Source organism: Empidonax traillii, unplaced genomic scaffold, assembly GCF_003031625.1.
Source record: "Empidonax traillii isolate 1590-97213 ecotype Southwest subspecies unplaced genomic scaffold, ASM303162v1 scaffold502:size815047, whole genome shotgun sequence".
Lineage (NCBI taxonomy): Eukaryota > Metazoa > Chordata > Aves > Passeriformes > Tyrannidae > Empidonax > Empidonax traillii.
Genome location: NW_020955695.1, coordinates 100302 through 124886, shown reverse-complemented (window position 1 = coordinate 124886; position 24585 = coordinate 100302). Strand labels below are relative to the sequence as shown.

The 24585-nt window shown below is 46.2% G+C and overlaps 1 long non-coding RNA gene across 1 annotated transcript in view; it reads left to right on the top strand.

Annotated features, from left to right (window-relative positions):
- The window catches only part of LOC114063955, a 19732-nt gene extending 2264 nt beyond the window's left edge, over positions 1-17468 (top strand). The window contains exons 3-4 of the long non-coding RNA XR_003572652.1: positions 6190-6196; positions 17398-17468. This is a non-coding gene — a long non-coding RNA (uncharacterized LOC114063955). The remainder of the gene's footprint in view (positions 1-6189; positions 6197-17397) is intronic.
- Positions 17469-24585: the final 7117 nt, after the last annotated feature.

The window sequence follows — 24585 nt, the reverse complement described above, 5'->3', positions numbered from 1 at the left end:
GTCCCAGGCTGAGAACAGTGACTCAGATTTCGAGGTCTGAAGCTTTGTTTTTCTCCTTCTCCTCCTGACCACAATCATCAACAGCATGAGCATGCTAAAATACTTCAAATGAAAGTACACGCAGTATTGTTCTTGCAACACTTTTACACTTGCACTTTCTCCAAACCCAGGAAACTGCAAGAACTAATTAAGACAGATTAAGTAGGGACTGTGGTTACAAATATTGTGTCACAATTATTTGAGCACTTTTGGTACTTAGGATCATCCATGTCAGCTCAGCTATTTCTGAGTCTGTTCTGCAGTGCTTGCACACCCTGCAAACACACACACAGATGTGCCCTGCATATCACCTGGTCCTCACAGCCCCTCTAATACCGACTTTAGCACATGGCAAGGCATACGAATTCAGGAACGTGGGGGGAAAAAAATCAACCTCAGGCCAAGACTCGCAGTTTGTTTGAAACAGACCTGAATTGCTGCAGTGGTTTTCCGCAGCTTGAAATACCAGACCAACCATTGGGGGGTTGCCAGAATCACTCTGACACTGTTCAAATGGTGGGGAGATTTGCTTGCTGCTCTGGTCACAGCCACCCAAGTGATGAAGGCAGCAAGAGGTTACACAAAAAGGCAGTGGGCAGAAGTCACCCTTGGACTGAAATTAAGGCAGGTCCCCATCAAGCACACGGCTCAGACAGCAGCCATGTGAGACCACTCTATACACGCACTGCCACAGCCCTTGGCTCTGCTCGTGGTTGGACTCGGGTCTCCAGCACTCATTAATCTGTGAACAGCAAAGCAGTGCTTGGGACAGGCACTCAGAGCTTTAAAGGCCCATATTGGCACCACTGCTCCTGAACAGCATGTTGGGGGAGAGCCACAGCGGTCCAAGGGGCACCAGCAGGCGACGGCTTTTGTCCCCTGCATACCAGGTCCACTCCTGGCCATCTTCACATGGTCTCAGCTGGAAACATCCCCTCTCACTGAGCTTTGTGACAGCACAGATGTCCCCACAAAGTATGGTTCTGCCTGACAAAGTGACTTCCTACATAACTCACTGCCTCGCTGCGTATGCAGAACTGGATATGGCCCTGCTTAGGGATCACTCATATCACATCAGTTGCTAATGTGGACCTGGTTCTGGTGCTTAACCGAAACAGGACCTAAAGCAAAATTCATGACAGATACCACACTCATCACAGCCTTTCAGCTGAGGCTGGGATCTCTCTGGCTTGTTCTCCCTGTCCCATCACCTTTCACGGTGACAAAAGCTCAACAGGAAGGTTGCAGCTGGCTCTCATGCAGCAGTCAGAGAGGCCTCATTGTGCGTGCAAGTCAGGCTTGATGATGCCTGCTGCTTTTCTTCCACATCAGAGTAAATGACCATGCAAAAGGAGGCAATGTTACTAGCAGAATTCAGATTTTTCAAATTTCCCTGGGGATGAAGGTTTTTTTCTTCACCTACATTGCACCAGGACTTGAGTGAGGGTGAGGAGAAACAGGCATTTTCTGAGAACAGGCACACTGAGTCATGTCACGATGAGAAAAATAGCTGCCCAGGGAACTTCAGGCTGCACAGAGAGGCTTCTAATTACAATATATCCCAATAAGATTGGGTAGTCTTGGGGGGAAAAGATCTATGGGATATCCCTACACTTATGGGGTCTGGATTTCACCTGATGTTCTGGCAGGTGGTGTACACATGGTGAGTGGCAGCTTGTATGTGTGGGGGAAACATCTGGGTCTTTGTAAACCAAGTAACAACTATGCGGATGTGGGAGCTCCCAAGGGATTGCATCACAGCAGGGACAAGAGGTCAAGTTACAGCCCTGCAAGGCTGCCCTGCCATCACAAGACCTTTCTTGCATCAGTTTCCTGGGAAGCCCCGAAGCCAGACCATTTGCAAACAGTAAAGTACGCCTCCTTTCTGATTTCACCTTCACTGCCTGCTCCTCCCCTCCCTGCCCTCAACTTGGAAGAGCACTGCACCATGTTTAGATCATCCTGCCAGGTGCTGGGTGGCCAGATGAGATCTGTCATCAACCTGCCCACTTCTGTGAGCTCATAAATGATATCTTGCTAAGCCAAGAGAAGCAGGAAAGGAAGTTTCAGTTCTTTTACCAGGGGACACCCAAGGGGAGAGGCTTCTGAATGAGGCTGATAATTAAACAGGGATGCAACAGGTGCCAACTGGTAATGCCAGCTGGATTACCAGTTCCTGGGCTGGGCAGAAAACCTCACCACGGCTACAAAGCTGACCTAAATCTTGATTTTATTTCTAGCTGAGCCTCAATCAGCTTTTCTGTTCTGACAGTAAATAGACAAGGCAGATAAGCAAATAGAGAGGCTCAGCTTTCACTTTCAACCCTCCACGCACCAGTGGAGTGTGAAACATCAGGTAAACTGCAGTTCAACTGCTGGCTGTATGCCATCAGGAGCTGTTCTTGGGGAATTGCCTTGTTTTCCCAGCTCCCCACCAAAACAAACTTACTCATGCCTGTGTCATGGTAGGGGCATGAAGAAGCCAAGCACAGTCTGCTGTGATTGCTGTCACAGAGTAAAAGGGTGATTAACTTAGAAGTTTGACTGGTCATCCATTTGGCACTCCCAACACTTATACCCTTCTCTCCCACCAACGAAACTCTCCAAGCTAAAACCTACCAAATAAAAGCCTGAGGGAAATTGCAGTGTACCTTTCCTGGGGTTGAACTGCAGGACAAAGCTGTTCCCGCTGCTTGTGCACCCACACTGGAGCTTGGCAACACTAACACCCCCAAAACGTCAGCCATCAGACGGCCATGGACACAGCAGCTCTTAGCACACCCAGACAACGTGTAATTCAAATGTTTAAACCCCTGCTGGAGTCCTGGCACACAGAGCTGCAGAGCTGAGGAGCAGTTCAGGTGGGATTACAAGGATGGTTGCAGCAACAGGTCAAGAGAAGAAACGGAGGAGGTGATGGAGAGAGGGGCCTGGGACTCTGCAAGAGGGACACGATCCTGATAGCAGGGAGAGGGTTGGTATACTGGTCTCTGGGCAGGGGTTTGAGCTCACAGAATGCAGCATTATTCCTTTGAAAGGTCCACCCACAGGTTAGATTTAAGAAAAAGGCTGGTGACTGTCCTTAATCTGAGCAAACATTGACTTGGATGAAAATCCCTTAATTTTTGCCAAACCCACCTAACTCCTTTGAAAGCAATTCAATAGTTGAATAAAGAGAGTTGAAGGGTTGGACTGGGTCACATTAAGGTAATTTGGATTCAAATGAGAGCAGACACATTCCCATAGGCAGTAACTTTCTGTTGATTCTTTTCAAGATTGTTTCCACATTTCATGTCAAAATTATGCTTCATTTCAACAACAACAGTGTTTGTTTCAAAACCAAACAAAGATCCTATCAGCAACACAAAACATTTCACACCATTATGACTGAATTTCTAACATTTTTGTCTGCAAGAAGGAACAGATGTTTTTCCTTTTTGATCTTTACCTATTTTTAGTCAATTATTAGAACAGACATTCACACACTTCCAAGGAAGTTTTTTAAGGAAGCCATGGGGCCTGCCCAGGACATTTCCCAGGTGACAGGAAGTCTGTGCAAGGAAGCTCAAACCTGGGGAGCTTTGCAGTGATAATGCATGAAGGAGTTGGAGGAATGAATTTTTTTCTTTGCTTCTGATCTGGTCTGAGGATGACTTGTGTTTTTCTAAACCTTGCTGGAGACAGCAGAAACAAAGGCTCAGCTCTAGGAAGACGAACGCAAAGGTGTGGAGATGGTAGGCAGCAACTCAGCTCGATGAGGAGGCTGAGGTGTATTGGGTGACAGAACTGGCTGAGCCTCAGGCCAGTGCTCAGGCATCACTTTCCCAGATGCTTGGCAAGCGTAAAAGGAGAAGGGACTGCCTTAGGTGCATGATGGGGATCACCAGCCTGCTTTCCTCATGGTATTTTCACCCTGCTTGCCTTCCTCTGGATGGAGCTCAGAAACCACCTGCCAAGTAAGTGTGAGAAGGAAACTCCTGCAGAGGAACTTTTGTCCCCGAGCCATGGAGTGCAGCCCAGTGGGTTCCCAGATTGCCAAGCTGAAGCAGTTCACAGCAGGAGAGCTCATAGCTGCTGGGGTTCCCAGCCCACCAGTCAGGCCAGCCAGGGGCTGGTTACGGTGTCTCAGGCACCGGCCACACACGTGTGTATGCTGTCCCCAGGGAGCAGAGGCAGGACAGGGGATGGGCCCCTGACATGTGTCTGCTCAAGCCTGAGGTCCTCTTGGAACATACTCGTGGGTGTGTGGGCCACAGCACAGTGTGGCTGCTGTTGCAGCAGGCATTTATGATGCTGCTTGCTCACGACAAACCTCACAGGAGGCTCTTTTTGCTCTTCTGAGTGGCACAGTGCTACAAACTCCAAACAGCACTCTGCACTGGGATATCCTCAGCAGTGGCATAGGGCTTTGGTAACTCCTTTCTCCAAAGATTTTTCTCCACAAGACCCCCTCCCTCTGTCCTGGGATCAAGAATGGTCAGAGGAGAAAGGTGCCCCCCGAGCTGCATCACTCCAGGAAGACCAAAGAGTGCCCTACAGCTGCAGGGCCCCACATGGACCCCCAGAGCCACAAGCATCAGGAGGGTGAGATGGGATTGATGCTCCTCACAAAGAGAGCTCCGTTAGAAGTGAGCATCCTATTAAATGAACAGACAGCAGGTTTAAATGGAAAACAAGGACTTCTAGGTTTTTTTTTCATGCAATAGGCAAATAACCTGTGGAAGTCATTGCCATGAGAGGAAGCTAAAAGGTTGGACAGGCTCAGCAGCAGATTCACGCATGAAAAATCCCTCACAAACTGCTGGAAAAAACAGAAACAAAATACACTGCAGTCCAGGTGTCTTAGGCAGGATACCACACTTGGGTTGGCCTCTGAGCCCACTCAGCTTGACCACTGTTATACAAGATTGAATGGAAAGGTTAAATACTTCAAAAAACAGGCAGCCAGAGCTGAGTACTCAAACCACAGCACATCCAATCCAGGCTGCTTCCCCTGTATCCCTGCATGCCCTGCGTGGGCAGGCTTGCTGTGGTGTGCCAGGGCTGGCTGCCCCGTCAGAGGAAGAAATCCCCTCTTGCAAAGTGCATGTGATCAAGAGCAGGGAGTTGTGCAAGGCAGCACTGGAGATGCTGATGACACGGCCCCAGCTCCATCATAGGGCAACTGCTCCTCATATGCATAGAGGAAACAAAACTGGCACTCGGTGATGCGATGTGAAGAAAATCAGGAGGGGTAAATTTTTAAAATATCCACGTGCAATACTATGAGAATACAATTAGCATGCCACCCTGGAGCAGGGATAGCCCAGGGCAGGAGCTGAGGGTTTCACCCCGCAGCTGGGCTCTGCTCACTGGGAAGCGCTGGGGAAGGCAGGATATGCCTCTCTCATGCCCTGCCTGGCTTACTCTGCACAGCACTCTGACACTGCTGAGCTAACGAGCAGCCCTGGCAAGGTTTTCAGAGCCAGGTCTCTTGGCAAGCTGGCCCAGAATGGACACACGGCTCCAATCTCTGTAACAGCAACAGCAGGGCCATAGTTTCATTTTACCAGTGAGGGCAGAAGTAGAGAGAAGCAGGCTGCCAGACGCTGACGCAGTGGGAGATACTGAGCTGTAAGTCTTTCCGAAGGATAAGAAAGAGGAAAATTTTAGTGTTGTGATGCAGGCCTGGGAGGGGGAAGAACCATACAAGGTTTCACAGCTTTCAAGGAGATATCTTCTTTCCCATCCCAGTAATCTGGGATCTATGCCAGAGGAGGATGAATGAATAAACAAACAGCACTTCACTTTTCTAAAGCAATTTATAAGACAAATAAAAAAGCTGAATGAAGTAACAAACACTCTTTTTCCTCCACTCCTCCGCCTCAGCTTTGTGCCACAACATGCTCTGGGTATCCCACACACTTCACAGCATGACCAAGAGCTTGGTAATTTCACATCAAACCTGAATCCCATCCTTCTGTACACAACCTCCCATATTAGAAAAGACTTTGCTACATACTTGCCCCATGCCAGAAGCATCTGGAATTTGCACAGAGGAGCCATGTTCTGCTGTTACACAGACAGTGTGTGAAACAAATGACAAAAAGCAATACAAAACAAACAAACAAAAAACCTAATCAACCAAAACCACCACCACCACAGAAAGAGGACTGAAGTAAATCCATCTAAACCAACAACCTGACCACTCTGCTAACAGAAATCCCCACAGCTCCAGTAATGCATATGGACCAAAGTGATACTGTAAAACAGAATCATAAAGGCTTAGGTTGGAAGGGACATTTAAAGGACATCTAGTCCAACCCCTCCACAATGAGAAGGGACATTTTTAATTAAAGCAGGTTGCTCAAAGCCCCACTCAGCCTGACCTTCAGTGTTCCCAGGTATGGGCAACCTGTTCAGTGTTTCACCACTCTTGTTGTAAAACATTTCTGTTATATATCTAGTCTGAACCGACCTTCTTTTAGTTTTAAACTGCGAGGGCAGTGATTTGAAACTGTTACTCCTAGTCCTGTCACTACAGGCCCAACTAAAATGTCTGCCCTCACTTTTCTTACAAACCCCCTTAAAAGTACTGAAAGAGTGCAATGAGGTCTCCCTGGAGCCTCCTGCTCTCCAGGCTGAACATCCCCAACTCTCTCAGTCTTTCCTCATTGGAGAGGTCCTCCATGCATCTGATCACATTTTTAGCCCTCTTCTGGACTCAATTCAACAAATCCATGTCTTTCCTGAACTGAGGACCCCAGAGCTGGACACTACACGTCCATCCCTCCTGCATCCCCTTGTTTTCAAGGTTTTTTTCCCAGGGTATGCTCTGGACCGGTCTTCTGAACAGGCCAAAATCTGCCCTCCGGAAGTCCAGTGTGGAGGTTTTATTGGTGGCCTTCCCTGCATCCCTGAGTATTGCAAACTCTATTATTTCATGGTCACTGTGCCCCGGGCGGCCTCCAACCACTGCATTCCCCACCAGCCCCTCTCTGTTTGTAAACAACAGGTCTAATGGGGCCCCACCTCTGGTAGGTTCATTTACCAGCTGCTAGAAGACCATAACTAGAAATTTTTAGACATTCTGTCCCATTCACACTTTCCATTTAAGCTCAGGTCTTATGCTACAGTTCCCCTGCTTCTGTAGCAAAAGGAAGTGGTTTGCACCGCTTTTTTCCAAACCAAGTAACAACAGCTGAGGAATCAGGAAGGACTCTTCAGAGTTTTAGACAAGGCAAACCACTATTTTCCTACAGGGTTTCAGGCAGAGAAGTCTCTCTCTCTGTCTGTAGTCCTGTGCTTGTGTTTTGGTTTGAATGCAGGACATGGGCAAAGGGAATGAGGGGGCTCAGTGATGGGGACTCAACCTCTGCCCTGCTCCAGCAGCTGCCTGTGCTGGCTGCTAGAACAGGGTGCCCGTGTAGTCTGATCACTTCCTTTGCTCCTAATGCCAGGGATTCCCACTGGGGACCCTGCACTGTAGTCCCCACTCTGGTCCTGTGCCAACCACACAGCCCCTGGTCCTGGGGCAGGGGCCTCACCAGTGCCCATGGGCTGCCCTGACAAGGCATCTTGCCATAGTTGCCTACTGCCATTTTCCCAGTGGTAGCCAATTTTTTTTCCAGTTTTGCCTACTGATTTTGTTGTTTCCCCAAAACACTCAGCTTGAGAGAAGCAGGGTCAGCAGTAATGCCTGGACATGTAGTGCAAGAGACAGACCTGAAATTCAAATATATCAGATTCCCTTCTTCTCCACTCCTGCAGATTAGGGTTGAAACTCCACTAGGGCTTTTCTGTGCTACTCAAGCCTCTCTCATATTCTTGGAAAGCTGTGGCAACTGGAAGCATGCTAGCATTCCCACAAGCACACATAGAGACAGGTTGCACCACAAAGTGAAGATAGGGCAACCTTTGTTTTCACTGAAAACAAACTAGTCGGGACTTGGAAAACCTACTCCAGGCTTAAAGCAAACTTCACACTTGTACTGGATGCTGCTGTTTTTGATGAGGAAAAGTGTGGATATTTGCCTGACTGCTGAGGCTTTTGAAAAACAGCTCCCCAGGGACAGGTTGCGAAGCACAGTTCAATGTCTGAGCAAGAGGGGCTGGGACAAACACGCTGATGAAGTTTGTCACAGAGTGCCAAGCAGAGTAATGGAAAGTTCCTGCCTGAATATGCTGGTGGTAAATCTGTTGCTCCCAATCTGTGCCTGAGATGTGAAATTACCACAAGTCCCCAGGGCTGGGCTTAGGGAGAGGAAGTGATAGCCTCAATGGAGCATATGATACTCCCATTCTTCTGTAATCATCGTAATGGATATTTTGGACTAAAAAATTGGCAAAGAGTCAAACACATGCACCCCCCACACTCCAACAAAATGGAAGGTCAAAGGCTAGAAAATAACTTTGTGTATTTTGAGCTGTGACATTGCCTGTGTGAAGCCTGCCAAGCACTTACGTTCTATAGAAACCAGAGAAGGGAAGTAAGGCAGGGAAGAATCACACCCTGCCCCTTAAAATCATAGAATTATTGAGGTTGGAAAAGCCCTCTAATATCATTGAGTCCAACCATTAACCTAATAGTGCCAGGCCCACCACTAAACTATGTCCCTAAGCACAGTGTACGTTCATGCAGAGCACAGCTGCTTCTACACTGGGTTTGTTTCCATCCCTTCCTAACAGGTTGTTGGGAGAGAGGGGAAAAAAAGAAAAGGAAGGATGAGACCAACATACAGTGGGCATCCTATCAATATACACACTTACTGCAAAATCACACTCCAAGATCTGAGGCTACTTTTGAGAAGCGTGAGAAATGAGGAAGAAAATGAGCTCAAATATGGTTGTGATTGCATCCTCTACTCTGCTGGGCTTAGCCTGACTCTGCCTTTTAACCGAGAGCAACATGGTTAAATACTGGCTGAACAAAAACTGCTGGGGTCTGTAGGGAAAATACAGTTGAGATGCAGCTGAAAACATTTTTGCAGCTGTAAATATTTTTGCAAGTAAAGAGAAAGCCTTAATTTAAACAGGGATTTTGTGGCTCCCAAGCCTGGCTGAGGCTGGTGGGATCTGCAGCACATAATGCTGCCTCTTGCCAACTGCGGACAGGGCTCCTCCAGCCCTGCACAAGGCTTTGGCATCACTGGGATGCCAGCATGGGGCTGCAGTGCTGGGACTCTCTCCCCACCATGCACTGGCAGTATATTTACAGATAACATGATGGAAAGACAGATTTACAGTCTCTGGCCACTGTCCTTCAGTGCTGTAACTTAATAGTGAATCACATAAGCTACTATACCCATGCTTGACATAATGTGTTATAATTAATACAAAACAAATGTAATACCAGCCAGACTCTACCTCCATCAAGTAAAATGCCTTCAATATTTGGAAGCACTCAACTCCAGCTCCTTATTGATCCTGTGTAATCTCTCCCCTGTATGATCCTTCCCATTTCAACTCTGTATTCATCTAAGTAACTGGCAAATTTTAGGTATTGGGACTGACATTTTCTGCCCTGAGCTCTGTTTGTGGAAGTAATAACAATTCTTTGTTTGAAAAAAAAAAAAAAAAAAAAAAAAAGGTTGTTTTGCAGATTAAAAAAAATGTTGTTAGAACTTCTTGTGATATTTTCTTCATTTGTTTCATACTTCTTTTCTGCCTTTGTGCTCTGTGGGATGTCATGGGAAGTCTCATTTGCATGCTTTAAATTGAAGATGGCTTTGGTCTCTTTTTGTGGTCAAAGCCAGGAGTTTAACAAGTGGAGAGTTTGGTGAGTGGGGCTATGGGGTTGAAGCACCAGACCAATGCAATTTTGGGATCAAAATGGGACTTCCAATTCCTGTGGGAGTGCTCAAGCAGAAACAGGCTCTCTGTGCTACTGTAAACAATCCCTGCCTGTGGCTGGCGGGATGTATTAGTCATACTGCCAACTGCTGATCTTTCAGTTTGATATCAGGACAGCTGGATAATCATGGGCTGTTGCCTGCATGGCTTAAAGGAGACAGTTACTCGAGAGAGAGAGAGAGACTGGTGCAGGCACAGGCATTTGCTCTTCCCTCATGTCCCTCCAGGGCAGGGAGCAGAGGAAGGCATGTGCCATAGAGGTTAAGAGGTCTCCCCACACAAGATAAGCCCTCAACGGCTTTTTTTTAGGAAGGCGTTTGTGGAAAGTACCTCATTTCCTTGACAAAAATAATTTGAAGTCACTACTAAGGCAGGCAAAAAACCTACATGGGCAGCGAGGGTGCCACAGGAAAGTCACACTGAGGCTATCCGGGTCTTTCCTTTTCCATGGCTTGCCCTAAACCTGTCCCAAAGTGTGTCCCTGCCACGGACCAACCCCGAAGAGGCAGCTTGCTGCTGTCTCCATCAGTCCCCAAACCTTGCCTCTGAAGAGCTCCGGGTTTGTCAGCAAAAAGCCATGGGGGTGGCTGGTGGCTCTGGGCTGCCAGCGGTGCATCCCCCTGCACAGGCACCAGCACAGCAGGGAGCTCCCCAGCAACTCAGCTCAGCTTTCTCGAGGCAGCACAAGCAGGTTTCCCTCTGTTGCAGCCAAAATTAAATCTGTGCTAAGGACCCACTTCACCACTAATAGAGAATTTGAAAAACAAGGCAGAGTATTAACAAAACAGTTGAGTTTTTTGGTTTTATACTTGTGGCCATTCCAAATTCCTGTTTCCATTCCATGCCTCACACAGAGATATTTAACTTTGGTTTTGTGCAGCTGGGAGAGTTGAGGTCTCTTCCACAGGTGGGGAAGAGCAGAAACTAGAAAGTTTATAAAGGACATTTTTCATGCATTCCATCCCCAGAAAGGGAGTGCAGCAGAATGGGCCAAGATCTCTAAGTGACATCTTTGTATATCATAATTTCTTTCTTAAATAAACACTGATGAAAAACACTTTTTCATCGTAAAAGAAAATTCAAAAGAATGTGCAGACCGTTAAAATAGAAACTACTTCCAAGGCTCCTAGTTAAAATTATATTTCTTTTAGGTAGTTTTTAGTTTTTGTTCTCAAGCCTATCTGCTTTTTCTTTCTTTGCTCCCTCTCCATACAACTCCTAACTCACAGTTTTGTTCCCACTGCAAGGAACTCAAAAAGCAAGTGGGAAAAAATAGAAAGGGAAAAGCTAAAAATTATTTTAGGAAGACTTTCAAACTCAGCCAGCTCATTTCAAACTGCAAATTGAAAGCTGTTTACGAAATCCCAATTCTTTTCCTACTCTTTGTACTCTTCCTCCTCCCCGAGTGGCGTCAGTGGGAAGTGGAGGCTCCTGGCTCAATGCAACTGTTTCCATTTGCCGCTTGAGTTACCACTTGGAGTCGTGTTTTTAAGTGTGTGTGGTTTCACTTTTACTGATTGAATCATGTCTTCAGGGAAGTGGAAAAATGCTCTTCCGTCATCAGCACTCAGATTCGTGATGTCAAAATGAGAAGCAGATTCAATCCGGTGCCAGCCTCTCAGCTAGAAAAAAAGAAACAAAAAACCACTGGCACCTTCAGAGACAGAAGCGGGTGGCACACAGCTGTTTGGAGGTTCCTGTGCTTGGCACCTTGCTCCTTCACTTTGCATCTGCTGGAGAGTTTGTAAACTTGAATTCTTGTGTGAAATTCCAAAGTGATTTCTGGAGCCTTTGCGGTTTGTCGCCGGTTTCATTTCAGGCATTCTGGGCCAAGAGCCAAATTAAAGTTCCCTGCCTCAGTTTCATGAGGAAGTGTTAACTCACTGCCTTTTAGTCCAGGGCTGATGACGAAACACACCTTGGCTCCTCCTCTTGGCCTTATTAGCATGAGGAGATCTCCAGCATATATTCCTGTCCATGTTCCGCTGTGGCAATAAAAGGACCTCGGGAATTCTGGCAGTGCCTTTCTCAGCTGTGGTGCTGTGTGCATCTTCACCTCCAGCTGTATCGAGGACATCATGGAAGGACCAAACTTGATGGATGAAGGAAACAGCCCACAGAAAAGGAAATTCATACGCTATCAGCCGGCTTTTTACACTTTTCTATTTGCGTTGGTTATTGCTTCACCCCTGGTTTCCATAGTCTTCTGTTTGCTCGACCATAAGCAGGTAAGAACAAAGCCAAATTCTCAACTCGGGAGCGTACAGCATGTGCATTATTTCTAATTATTAACATTGCTGTGCTGGTGCTATCAGCTAACTCCAACCTCGCCCTTCTTAACTCCTTTGGAGACCGCTAGTGCTTTTAGTTTCCAGGATTTCAGCCGATAGCGTTTTCTCCAATTCCTTATCGTCCCATAAATTTTTCAATGTCATCATCGTTTTCCTTTCGTTTCCATAAGCTTAAACATTCCCCCCTTCCCCGGTTTTATTTCTTCTTTTTCCCCTCTCCTGCAAGAACTATGTAGGCTGTCCTAATGTGATATCGGCTGTTGATGCTCTGTAGGAACAAGAGAGAATGAGGAATTCTGGTAATTCACCAGGCATGAGGCCATTTCATACTCGATTTTACCAAGTGCTAATACAACACAGCACAAAAAACAAGTTATCTTCTGCATTTCATTAGTTGATTCCAATGGGCTTTTCCTGTGTCTGTCTTTACAAATAGTATTGAACAGAAATATAGGAGTGAGCCAAGTGACTCATTTGCTGAAGGCAAGTTCTTAATTTTCTGGTTTCTAAACTGTGAATCAGTCTCCTGGAGGATCCAAGTGTTAATTTGGGATACCAGTTTACATATCCCGCTGTGATGTAGCTCCCTCCAGTTCCAGTTCTACAGAGGAAGGGGACAAGGAAAAAGTCCTCTTCTGATAAGAGGCAGGATGGTCAGTGAGCTTCTTGTGGCATAATAATGCCAAGAACCCCGCTGAAGACTGATCCTACAAGGCACTGGTTTTTTAAAATATGAAGTTTGCTAAATTCCCACAAAAGATAGAGCTGCTCTGTACATTACAGCAATATTATTTACCAGACAATATAAAATAAACAAATTAGTTGCTTTGATACTTTTAGCCCCACTCCCACAGCCTCTCTCATCTATTTGGGAGCTGTGAAGCAGCGGCTCTGTGACCTGCAGTCATAGCTGCATCCCGCTGATGGCAAGGAGCACATGGACGCACACAGCATTTCACACGTTTCACTCCTCCCTTTCTTTTTTTTTCCATATTGCAGAAAGTTAGGTTAGTGAGTCAAAGAACTGCCTTTAGTTCTGTTAATTGATATTAATGGGGAAAAGCAGGGCTGGACAATGAAAGCCTTTCCTGGCAAGGGAGCTCACGGTCTTCCCACCACTCAGGACAGCAACTTCCAGAGGAAGAAATGAGGCTGTGATTCAATAGTGATTTTAAGCATTTCAGAGCTTGCATCCATTAAGATGTGAGACAGAATTGAATCCTTGTGCCTTTAAGCTGACCCCACATCTGCTTTTTACGAGCTCTGGCCAGAGTCAGCATAGAGCTGCCATGGAGAAAGAGCATGAGCTCCATAAGCAAACACAAAGCGGTGAACCACAGGAATAGACTGAAATCTCCTGCAACTGACAGTTTACCACCCTGGCACCCCCAGAATCACCTCCTTCCCTTGCTTGGAAGGCACTGGAAAGCTGACTACTGGATCATAAAGCACTGCGCCTGTCACCCTGAGCTAAGTACGGTGTAGCAGTTAAAGAGAAGTAGGTGTAAAAGAAATTGTCCTCCCTGTTCTGCCTTTCTGATGTGAACTCGAGGGCATCCCTTCAACCCTCCGTGTTTCCTTCCTCTTCCTCATGTAGGGGCTACAAAGCCTGACAGCAGCTCCAAGAAAGAGGTGACGGCTGTCAAAATCCCTTGGCTGCTCTCGGAGCACAAAGTGCCACGGAGAGGAGCCATGTCTGAACATATCTATTAAATGGCTCTGCCACGAGCTGTATCAGCACTAAATGATTCCAAACTCTGACACACACAAGCAAAACTTCATGGGTTTAATGAGGGTGAGTTAGCACAACACTGTGCAGCACCCCCTGTCTATGCACCGGCTTTAAGTCAAGTCCTTGTCTGCAGAGACATCACTTGTGACAGTCCACAAGAGTGAGCCCAGTGATGGAAGGAAAGTTCCGTTGCCAAAGAGGAAGGTAAAGTTTCTACTAGGTCTACTGCAGGTCACTGCTAATTGGCTGTCTTCTTTATTTTGTGAAAATACCACCAAAATGGATATGAAAAATGCTGACCTCTTCTTTTAAACATTTCAAACTTTGTTGAAAAGCATCTGCTTTTTCATAACGAGTAGTTGCTTGTGTTTGCAATGATGGATAAATTCCCTTCCTGGGAGAACGCCTCTGCGCTTTAGTAAAGATAATACTCCTCTGTTGAGCTCACCAATACCGGGAAAAACTGCAGCAGAAAACACTGACCAAGCACTGCTTCTTTCCACAGGCTTCGGAATCTTGCTGGGCACATGGAGTGTGTAAGTATGGAGATTCTAGACCTGCTTTCTGGCTTTGTCAGGCTTGTGCTGTGACAAAGATGACTGTCTCACAGCCCTCATGCCTGCTCTAAGGACAGGTGTGAGTACTGATGGCAGAAATACAGAGCCCATAGGGCACTGTGGCCATCACAAATAGAGCTCCCCAGCTCTGCACCCAGGGCTGTCAGTCAGCAACTCTCTCTCTCTCTCTGGCAGAGTCAGCCATGTGCATCTCTGCAAAAATGGCCTGTAAAACCAGCAGCACAAGGGCCAGATTTATTGCTACCGAGTGTGTCATCAGTGCTCTAAGCAAACCCCAGAGCAGCTCTAAAGCAATACCACTTATACTAACCCAGACCCTCAGAGAGATTTAATTAATTCAATGAAAAACTTGTGAACGCTTTAAACTTCAGTTAATGACTGTTAACTGTGCAAGACTCAAACCAGCCAGGAGCCCTCCTAGGCGGACACGGTGGCTGAAGGTTCCAACCAGCACTGTGGCCTGAGCTGGGTGTCCCTGTTACAGGGTATTGATACATTCTGCACCAAGATCCCACCGTGTTAGGTACCTCAAGCACACATCCCAGAGCACACAGCAAGGGGTATGGCAGCTGCCAACCACTGGTAGCTTTAACACTGACAGCCTGTGTTCACCCAGCACAGAGAGGGGGAAAATATGGGAAGGCTCTGCAGGCTCAGCAATTACTGTAACCACCCTCATCATCCTCAGACCTGGCTGAAGTTTCGCTTGTGAATTTTTTCTTATTAGAGACCAGCTCAGACTCAACCCTCAGTTTTGAAGATTTGCTGTCTCCGGAGTGCATTCTGCAACTAACTTGTCCTAGCAGAGAGGACCTCCAAGCCACCCATGGCTGTAGAGGTCCTTCACAGCCTCTCCCAGCAGATTGAGACCACTTCCTAGCACTTCTGAGAAGTTAGTGTACTCAAAAAGAATGACCAATGATAATTATAATGACATCAATAAGAATAACAAGTAATAATAATTATTAGGAAGTCAAGAAGAGAATGGGGAGAGAGATGTACAAATGGGAAACAGTAAGAAAACATGCTCATGTACAGGAAAAGGTAGTCCTTAAACATAATTCATCACTATATCCATTTTGTCTGTCCTTTCCACAGTAAATAGATCTTCTACACAAGGCTCAGGTATCATGAGGTGGAACTGGAAACTGGAGCACTGCAATGGATTTGTGCGGAAGGACGGTGACCAGTATCTCATAATTGAGCACAGTGGCAAATACTTCATCTACGCTCAGCTCCATCGCCTGAATGAAACGGAAGAGGAAAAGGCTTTTACGCTGACGCTGTACAAGGAACCAAATATCCCCCTCAACAAGGCCGGGGGGCCAATAAAGGGAGATGTTATGGCCACGGTGAATTTTGCAAGACCCTTTTCCCTGAAGAAAGGAGATAGGCTGTACTGTAGGGAAAACGTTAGTTTTGACAAGATTGCACCAGAGAATCAGAGTTATTGGGGCCTGTTTAAAATGTAGTAGGATTCTGCTCAGAGTCAACTCCTCCCTTATTTCCTCCAGGAAACCTTAGGGCACGGATGAAGAATCTGCAATTTCTCTTTGGGTGAAATTCAACCTGCTGGAGTGCATGCCACAGTTAGCTTGTATCCTACAGTGAATATCAAGCTTTGGTAATAATGGATGCCACCTGATTGTCACAAAGTATGAGGAAAAGATGCTTCTTGGAGGAAAAAAAAACTTGATGCATTATGGTGTTGACTCTGAGATCCTGGAAAAACAAGTCACTATATTCAGTCTATTCAGAGCTGGGGAGGAGCTCTGCTCTGCAGCTACCTGCATTTCAGAGCTGGGTACACATCAGGCCCTTGGCTCCCTTCTAACGAGAGGCATTATTTCAGCTAAGATGTTTTATACCCTTCCCACGCAACCTGCCAGTGAAGCAATGTGTCCACAGCAAGACAGAAACATTCTGTGACAAAAGGAAAGCTTCTCAGCCCCATCTACAGCCTTGGCACTGGCAAGAGAAACACCCCATGTTTGTGGGTACTTCAGAGCACAAGGACCTTTCCAGTGCAACACCTCTGTGCCACAGCCCAGACGTGCCCACCACAGCGAGCCTGTGGATGTGACTGATGCAGCTGCCACAAGGGATGGATCACTGCTGGCTGAGCAGCACAGACCTGCAGCCGAGTTTGCTGCATGGAGGTTGTGGAGGAGACCTAATGATAGAAAGATGCATATGAGGAGGGAGAGCACAGAGTGGAGAGAAGAGGATGGAGACTTGGAGAACTGTTCCCAGAATTTTTTTAACTGTGCTGTGTAGTGGGTGCTGCAAGCATGGCAGGGCGGAGCAGACACAGCCCTGACATGAAATGAGGAGGGGCTGAGCATCCCTCCCTAATCATCTCCTTCCCATAGACACAGCTTTGATATCCAGCACAAAGCACAGCCTGTGCCAGTACCACCGTAGGGAAAAAGTGAGCTAGCGGGGAAGCAGGACACCCTTCACCTGCTCAAGGAACCAGCAGGTGCTGCTCATTTCAAGGCCTACCTGCTGTGCTTCCCAAAATGAACACTGAATCACCTGCAGATCACAGGAACACTTCAAAACCTCAGCAAAGGCAAGGTGCTCTCAGAAAAGCAGGCTGCTGCAGCTGTAAGACAGCCCAGCTGTCCCATGATGTGGTTCCTCTCCCTTGTCTGGGCAGGCTTTCCCAGGAGCTCTCTGCTTTGCTTTTCTACCTCCTGGACCTTCACGGATGAAAACTCCTCTACCATTCCTCACAGCATGTCACAGCCTTTGGAATGGATATTATTCTATGATTCTATGATAGAAAGCAAAGCAACTGAAAATCTGGCTGGAAATAATTATTTGGGGTGGGCTGGGGCAGTTAGGGGTGCTATTTGCTCTTACAATTTTATATTCTATGTATTGTAACTGTAGGTAATAACGAAGAGTCGACTTTTTGCAGACGATACTCTTGTTCTTACATCGCTTTGTTGATTTCCCTCAGTTTAAAGTAAAAAGAAACAAAATTACAAACCGCAAGTGTATCTCAGTTCTTTGATAGGGACCAAAAAGGTAACTGACTGACGCATTTCTCTACCCTTTGTCTACTTTCACTGAACTGCCTCTCCTGCTCCGGGAGGTTGGCAGCACAGGCACGGAGTGAGTCTGGCTCGCTCTGCACAGCCCCAGGGCAGTGCCAAACTCAGTCATCTTCCCAGCACACAGGGGAGCTCCACACTGCCCAGCCCCATGAGGACAGGGAGGAGGGGGGATGCCTGCACCCAGGGCACCCCACACCCAAACACATTAAGCCTTGATGCGAGCAGGAAAAGAATAGTCAGAAGCAGGAGCTGTTATTGTCAAGCCGCAAGAACCACCCCCCTCCCTAATTACTTTCTGAGACAAAAAGAAAGCCCAAAAGGGTTTGCCAGATATGAAGGGATTCCTTGATCTGTGTCAGACCAGCAGAATCCCAGATCCTACAACACTTGGCCTGAAGATCCAAGCCAACACCCTAGTGATCAACTAAAACTAAAGAGAGTGCCTATGTCCTTGCTGGGTGCAGGCAGCAAACCCCTGGTTTTCTCAGGCAGAAGCCCACCCAGGCAGCTGCCCACTGCTGTGAGCCTAAGATGCACATCACCCACCCCAGATTTTGTTTCCAGACACCCAATCTGTGACTTCTGTAGCAATGGGGCAGATCCCCACCACGTTTCATGGCCAAGCCACCCATGGAGGATTCACTGAGGGGGCACCAGCCTGTGGGCTTGGCAGGGCTGTGGGCCCCTCTGCCAGGCAAAATAGTTTCTGTAATTCCACGAAGTGCAGCTCTCCCACCTCTCTGGCCAGAGTAAAAGCCAAATGGACAGTAGCAAATTACAGTTGGTTACATGCAATTAAATGTCCATACCATGCCTTTAACCACTGCTGTGCCAAACACCAAGGAACTGGTAACTCAAATTCAGGGAGCATCCCCCTCACGCATGGCAAACATAGATGTTAAAGAAATGTTTGTTATGATTCCACTCTGGGAATACCACAAGGCTCAATTGGTGTTCACCTGGAAGTGAGTGCAATATACCTCTAACAGACTCCCACAGGTGTATAAACATTAACTCTCAACTGCACATGCTGTGCTTGCTGATCTTCTCAGTCTCTACTCTAATCAGATGAGACCCCCTGAACAAGTATGGGAGCACCAACAGCAGTGCAGCAAACACTTCATGAAATAGAAGGTGATATCCCACATCTGAAAAATGACAAGGACCATGTAAAGAAGTAGGTGGATGGCAGGCAGTGAGGTGGTACATTCAGACCACAAGGAAAACAGAACAGCTGTGGATGCTCCAATATAGGGAATAATTACAACAATTAATGGGAACTGTATGGTACTGGAGAAAATATATACCTGGATTTTCTATCTTTGCTTGCCTATGGTATTCACTTTTACAAAGGCAAAAACCAGAAGTGGAACCCAGAACATGAAACCAAAACCCTAACAGAGGAACTGAAGATAGCAGGATGGAGGTTTGCTGAACGTAGTTCTTACTATAAAGCCTGTTCCAAACTGGCCCTGATGGGCCAGAGAGATCTTTGTTATTCAACTTGACTACATTTAAGCAGACAGAACAGAGGTGTTCTGAGTGGGAAAATGGACCTTTGTTATTAGTCCAAGCTGTTAAACAAATTGAGCCATTAAGGGATAACCTCTCCAGAGAAACCCCAACAAGACTTCTATTGTTTTCTCTTTTCAGGAAGGAAACTGAGAATGATGCCAGTACACCTCCACTTCAGATCCAGTTAACCACCGAAGGATTGCTCATCCTTTTTGTAGGAGGAATCATTGCCAGCATGAAATTTGGTTCACACATCATTAAGCTCAACGCACAGGATAGAGACCCTCACTTCTTTATTTGTGCTATCAATGTGGCAACTATAGTGCATCTTGCATCGTACAGGATTCTCAGTTGTGGGTACAGTCTGCTGTAAGAGCAACAGAGGATGAGGAGGGGAGCAATTTGCCCACTGAAATTCAAAAGGTAACTTGGGATAACTAAATTTGAAAGGGCATTCCACTCTCGGTGGTAATCACCTAATTTCACTTATGACCACACAAAAGCCACAGCTTTTTTTTTTTTAACAATACACCAGTGTAATGGGAATAAATGTAACTCCATGAGTGTCCCTTTTCCACCCTTTTTTAAATCTGCAGTGATATTTCCTTCCTTTCCACTGCCTGAGACTTCAGATCACCACCACGACTTTCCAAATACAATGAAGAGTGTTTTGGTAACTACATCATCCAGTTCCCTCATGATCCTGGGATGCATCCCATCAGACCCCATGGACTTGGGCCTATTCAGTTGCATCAAGTGGTTTCGAACCTGCTCTTTCCTCACAGTGGGAAGGACTTTGCTTCCCCAAAATGCTCCCCCTTTACATGCCTATAAAGCTCTTCCCACACTGCCCCTCACATTCAGTGGGGCCAGCATCACACTGTCAAGAAATAAAAAGAGTGTTTCAGCCCTTTCACCCTAACCTGCCAGTGTTCCTTCCAGATTTAAATGTTTCTCCTTCCCTTGCCCCTGGCATCTGAGAATGCATAGCAGGTCTAAACGACACAGTGCCCCACATACCTCAGGTTGGCAATTCTGCCTCTCTGAAAACTCTTACACAGAACTGTCAAATCAAAGCCATGCCAAAAAAATAATTCTTACTAAAACCCTCTTTTTTGGACATTTTTAAATTATCACTTGCCACTTCGAGAGCCTTTTCACTGAGATGTCAGGGTTTTGAAAAAAGTAGTGTCTTTCCCTGTGCCGTAGTGCCTTTTTAATTAAATGTGCTTTCAAACCTATGGGAAGTGTAATTTAAAGGAGAATGAATGATTCATGAGACTGACCATAGAAAGTCATGTGCCTTCAAACAGGAAAAAAAAGGGGTGTTTTTTTTAACAGGACTTGGGGATTTTCTGCTTTCTTAGAAGCTTAGTACACCGCTCAGCCTCCCCAGGATCAGAGATGTAAATGCCCCTTAAAGGAGAGATTTCCATCTCTTCAGAAAGCGGCCAAAATGTGGTCCTAGAAAAGAAATAATCAGACTTTCAAACAAATAAATACTTGAACACAAGTAGCCACTTTTCTGTTCAGCAGCTTTTCTGTTCAGCAAACAGCCCCAGGCCATCTATCACCACCACACCTCAGTACACTACACTCTCCGTAGTCAGTAGAGGTTGTTCCAGGATAATCTGAATGTTCATCCAAAAAGTGCCACAGAGCACATCAAAACCAGCACAACCTTTCCTCTTGGTAGCCAGAGAGACACTTGTGATGATGTTGCACAGACACCCACTGTTTAGGACACTGCTATCACAGGGGCTGCTCGAGCTGCTCTGAGAATCACTACCAAGCCCAGCCAGTCAGACAGGGCAGCCGTGGGCAAAGCAGTCCTGGTTTTGGATTGCCCAAAACACAGTGGTTCCTGACTAAGCCACTGAGCACTCCATGTCCAGAGCCACCATCAGCCCTCTAAGGATGGCTGAGTGATGACACATCCACCAGCGGTGCCTAAAAACCTGCCCCAGCACAGCTTCCACACACCCTCTGCTTGTGATGGTTAAATTTCTGTGCATTGAGAGCTTTTCTGCCCCTGTTTCTGTCACACAGAACCGTGTTCTGAACATGAAATACACGTTGCAGAGTAGGCATCACATGTCTCGAAAAGAAGGGGAAGTTTTGGATCAGTGAAATGAGTGGATGATGCTGTCATCTGTTCACAAACAGTGAGCCCAACCACAGAGAAAAGGTAAATGGCAACCTTCAATTCGGGTTGCTTCAAACAAACTACTGAAGATCTGATTTTACAGAGCAGCTTCTATTGTGTAAGCAGAACTATCATTACCTTCAGTTCTAACTTCTAGTGCCCAAGACTTCTGCAGCTCAGTGCAATAAGATGGTGTATTTTAGGACCCTGGAGATAAGCAAACTGGCCTTGGTCCTGGAGGGAGGATGACTACCACAGCAGAGCGCTCAGGAAAGCCTTTCTTTTGGACAACATAACCTGTGCTTTCTGGGCAAAAATTAATTGTCTCAATAGAAATTATAAATTAAGTCTGGTACCACAAATCCTGCATTGCTAATTTCAGATCCAAAGATGAGTGCAAGGGAAGTTCAAAACTGCTGAAACAGCCTGCCAAGAGAACCAGTGGAGTTGTAATTATTCCTATCCCTGCAGAGTGACAAGTGCTTTTACAGTTATATTTTTCCCCTAAATCTTCTTTAGGCAATTAAAACAGGTTCTTGTGGTGGTCTTATCCCTCTAGTTTCACAACTGAGTGGAGATTTAATGGTGCAACCCAAGAGGCCTTAGGCACCAGCTTTCTGGTGGCAAGTCACACAGCCCATGTGAGGCACAACACTTGGGTTTCCTGCTCTCTTCTCCCAAATTAGGGAAGAGCTTGCACCATACACGGCTTCCTTATCTCCCAGGCACACCAAAAGCTGCCTCACTCTGTGAGGTGACACTACTTTATGAGGAACCATCCACGTTCCAGGTTTCTCTGTGTTTTGGTACCTCCTGATTCCAGGGGTGCGTGGCATTGGCCACAGCGCTTTGGCATGTGGTAAAAGACAGCTCGAGTCATTCACAGATTTTATTCTAATAGGCAAAATAGCACCCAGAGAGGAAGAATGTATTATCAGCAGTTTAGAGATAGGGAAGAAAGGCAAAGCAAGATGGTGTGATTTCCCTAGGGTCACCACAAATGCAAACAAGCGGAGATGGGAACTGACCACGGGACTCAGGGGAAGATACAAACCAAACATCCTCATTGTGGACCGTAAGAGCAGTGGTAAGAGCACTGAGGTAATAACCCAGAAAGTACACACATGGAATAAATTCTCAATTATCTTTTTTCTTTTCTGAAGAAAACAATAATTCAGTCCCAAAACATCCTATATCCCAGAAGTGGACAAGATAAAGTTCCAAATGCCAGAAATGTGACTGTGGTGCAGCCTCGGGCAGTGTCAGCAGGCTGGCCAGCACAGGGCTCACCCACCACTTTTCCTGGCCTCCTTGGACACAGTGCTATGGATCCCTGGGCTTTCTCAAGCTCAGGAGCAAAATCCATTTCTGCCTTGGGTCTTTTGAAATGGGATTTTGCATTGAATGGCTCTTCCAGTACAGATTTGGCAAATCCCACCTTTCATCTCATTTGAGGTAAAGAAACACAACAGCATTTTTTTTCCTTTGACATACAACATCATTCCACGAAAGAGAAGTTCTGATTTCATGTCATTCCTACACAGATCCTGCAGCTCCTCAGCTGCCAGTGCCTACAGAGCAGTCACTACCACAGGCTTTATGCACAGAGCAGAAAACACACAGAGCAGAAAACACAGAGCAGAAAACACACTGGCTTTTGGACCATTTGATAAACAGCACAAGGGCTCAACTACCAACTGATGTTGGGAGAACCTGCTTCATGGCGCGGTCGTGCTGCCACAAAAGACATCTGCTGACGTGGCCAGCACGATGCCTACCCCTCTGGCAAACCTCTGAAGAAGTAGGAAGGACTTGGAAGCAACACATCCTGTCTTTGCAAAGTAAACAATTCACAGAAGAGTCACTGAAGGGAAGTCACAGGGATATGACTCACTCTTAGCATAAAATCCCACCAAGCACTACGTTACATGGTACGGTAAGATGTGAGACCCGGATGTTGTTCCATCTTGCAATCCCAAGCTCACTTCTTGCTGTCACGGGCAACACCTTCCCTCAGCTCCATCCCTGTAGGTTCCCTGGTACTTATCTTTCCTGCTGGAAGGCTTTGGGTCATTCAAGCCCTTCAAATATTTTCAGGAGATCAGGGTGATGCCCTCTCCTCTGTGAACAAGACTTCTGCTCCCACTGCTCCTTTCCCTCTCTCTTCTTACTCTCCTGCAACGGTGACAGTTCACTGCCTCCTCTCTTCAAAGAGTGCCACAAAACTTTAACCATGAGCCTTACCAGCGGCTTTCCCACAGCACCAGCTACCAGAAATGCAGGTTTCAGTTAAAGGGTTTGCTCTTTTCCCAAGAGGTTCTGGAGGAAAAGTGGGAAAAAAAAAAAAAAAAAAAAGAACACAAGATATCAAAAAATTCCAAGATAACAGAAACCAAGCATTGTGCTTCTGTTAATCTTCAGATTTTATAGATGAGTCCACAGTATTTGAGATCTGTATCAACATTTTTGAACAGTTGAGACTAGCAATAACAGAAGGTTAAGTAAACCATATAAAAAAACCTAAGGATTTTAAGTACACACTTAAGTGTTCCCTGCTGCGGATCATGTTGGGAGATTTAACTTTGAAAAACCTATACAACTTTTAAGATGCACGGAAGAAATGTTGCAAGATATGGTATAGAGAGGAATATTATAGCAAGCTCCAACTTTACCCATTTTTTTTGCTCATCTCAGCAGCCCAGGAATTTACAGAGGTCTTGGTAAAAAGATGCCAGTCACAAAAAAAACCAATTCCTTCAACTGTGACTCATAACTGTACAGTTGGAGCTGAATGCTGGGAATAGCTTTCAAATTCCAGATCTAAAGCTGATCCCTGAACTTGTGTTTTAGAGCCAGGGTGAGTAAGACCACTGGCTTTTGATGCCTACTAGGTTCAAATTTTTAAAATGTTTTCAGACCAACTTAATTGTATGAGAAGCCCTTCTCCAAAAGGGTCCTTGCAAATTCTTCCCACAAAAGGGAAGGACCCTTCTGAACATTCCCTTCGCATACAGCAAGTCTACACCCCGGGTAAGAGAAGTGAAGCAGAGATCAATGGTATTTATATGCTCCCATACTTATATTGACTTTGTATTTGTACATTAATATGTGTATTTTCTACCTTAACAACATCTCAATCCTGTGCCACAAAGCTGCTCTGTGCTATTATTCTTTGTGCCAGAGTCACTGGAAGAATGGCTCAGTTCACTGATGAGGACACCAGAGACAGGCCCAGCTAACAGCAAGCTTCCCTTCCCTCTCCCTGCAGGTAATTGCTGCTAAATCAGACAAGAGAGGTATAAGACATTAGATAAAAATCGAAAAAAACTCAGTCTTGCTTATCCCCTCTCTTGGATGGAGCCTCCATCCTCCAAGATGGGACTGTACC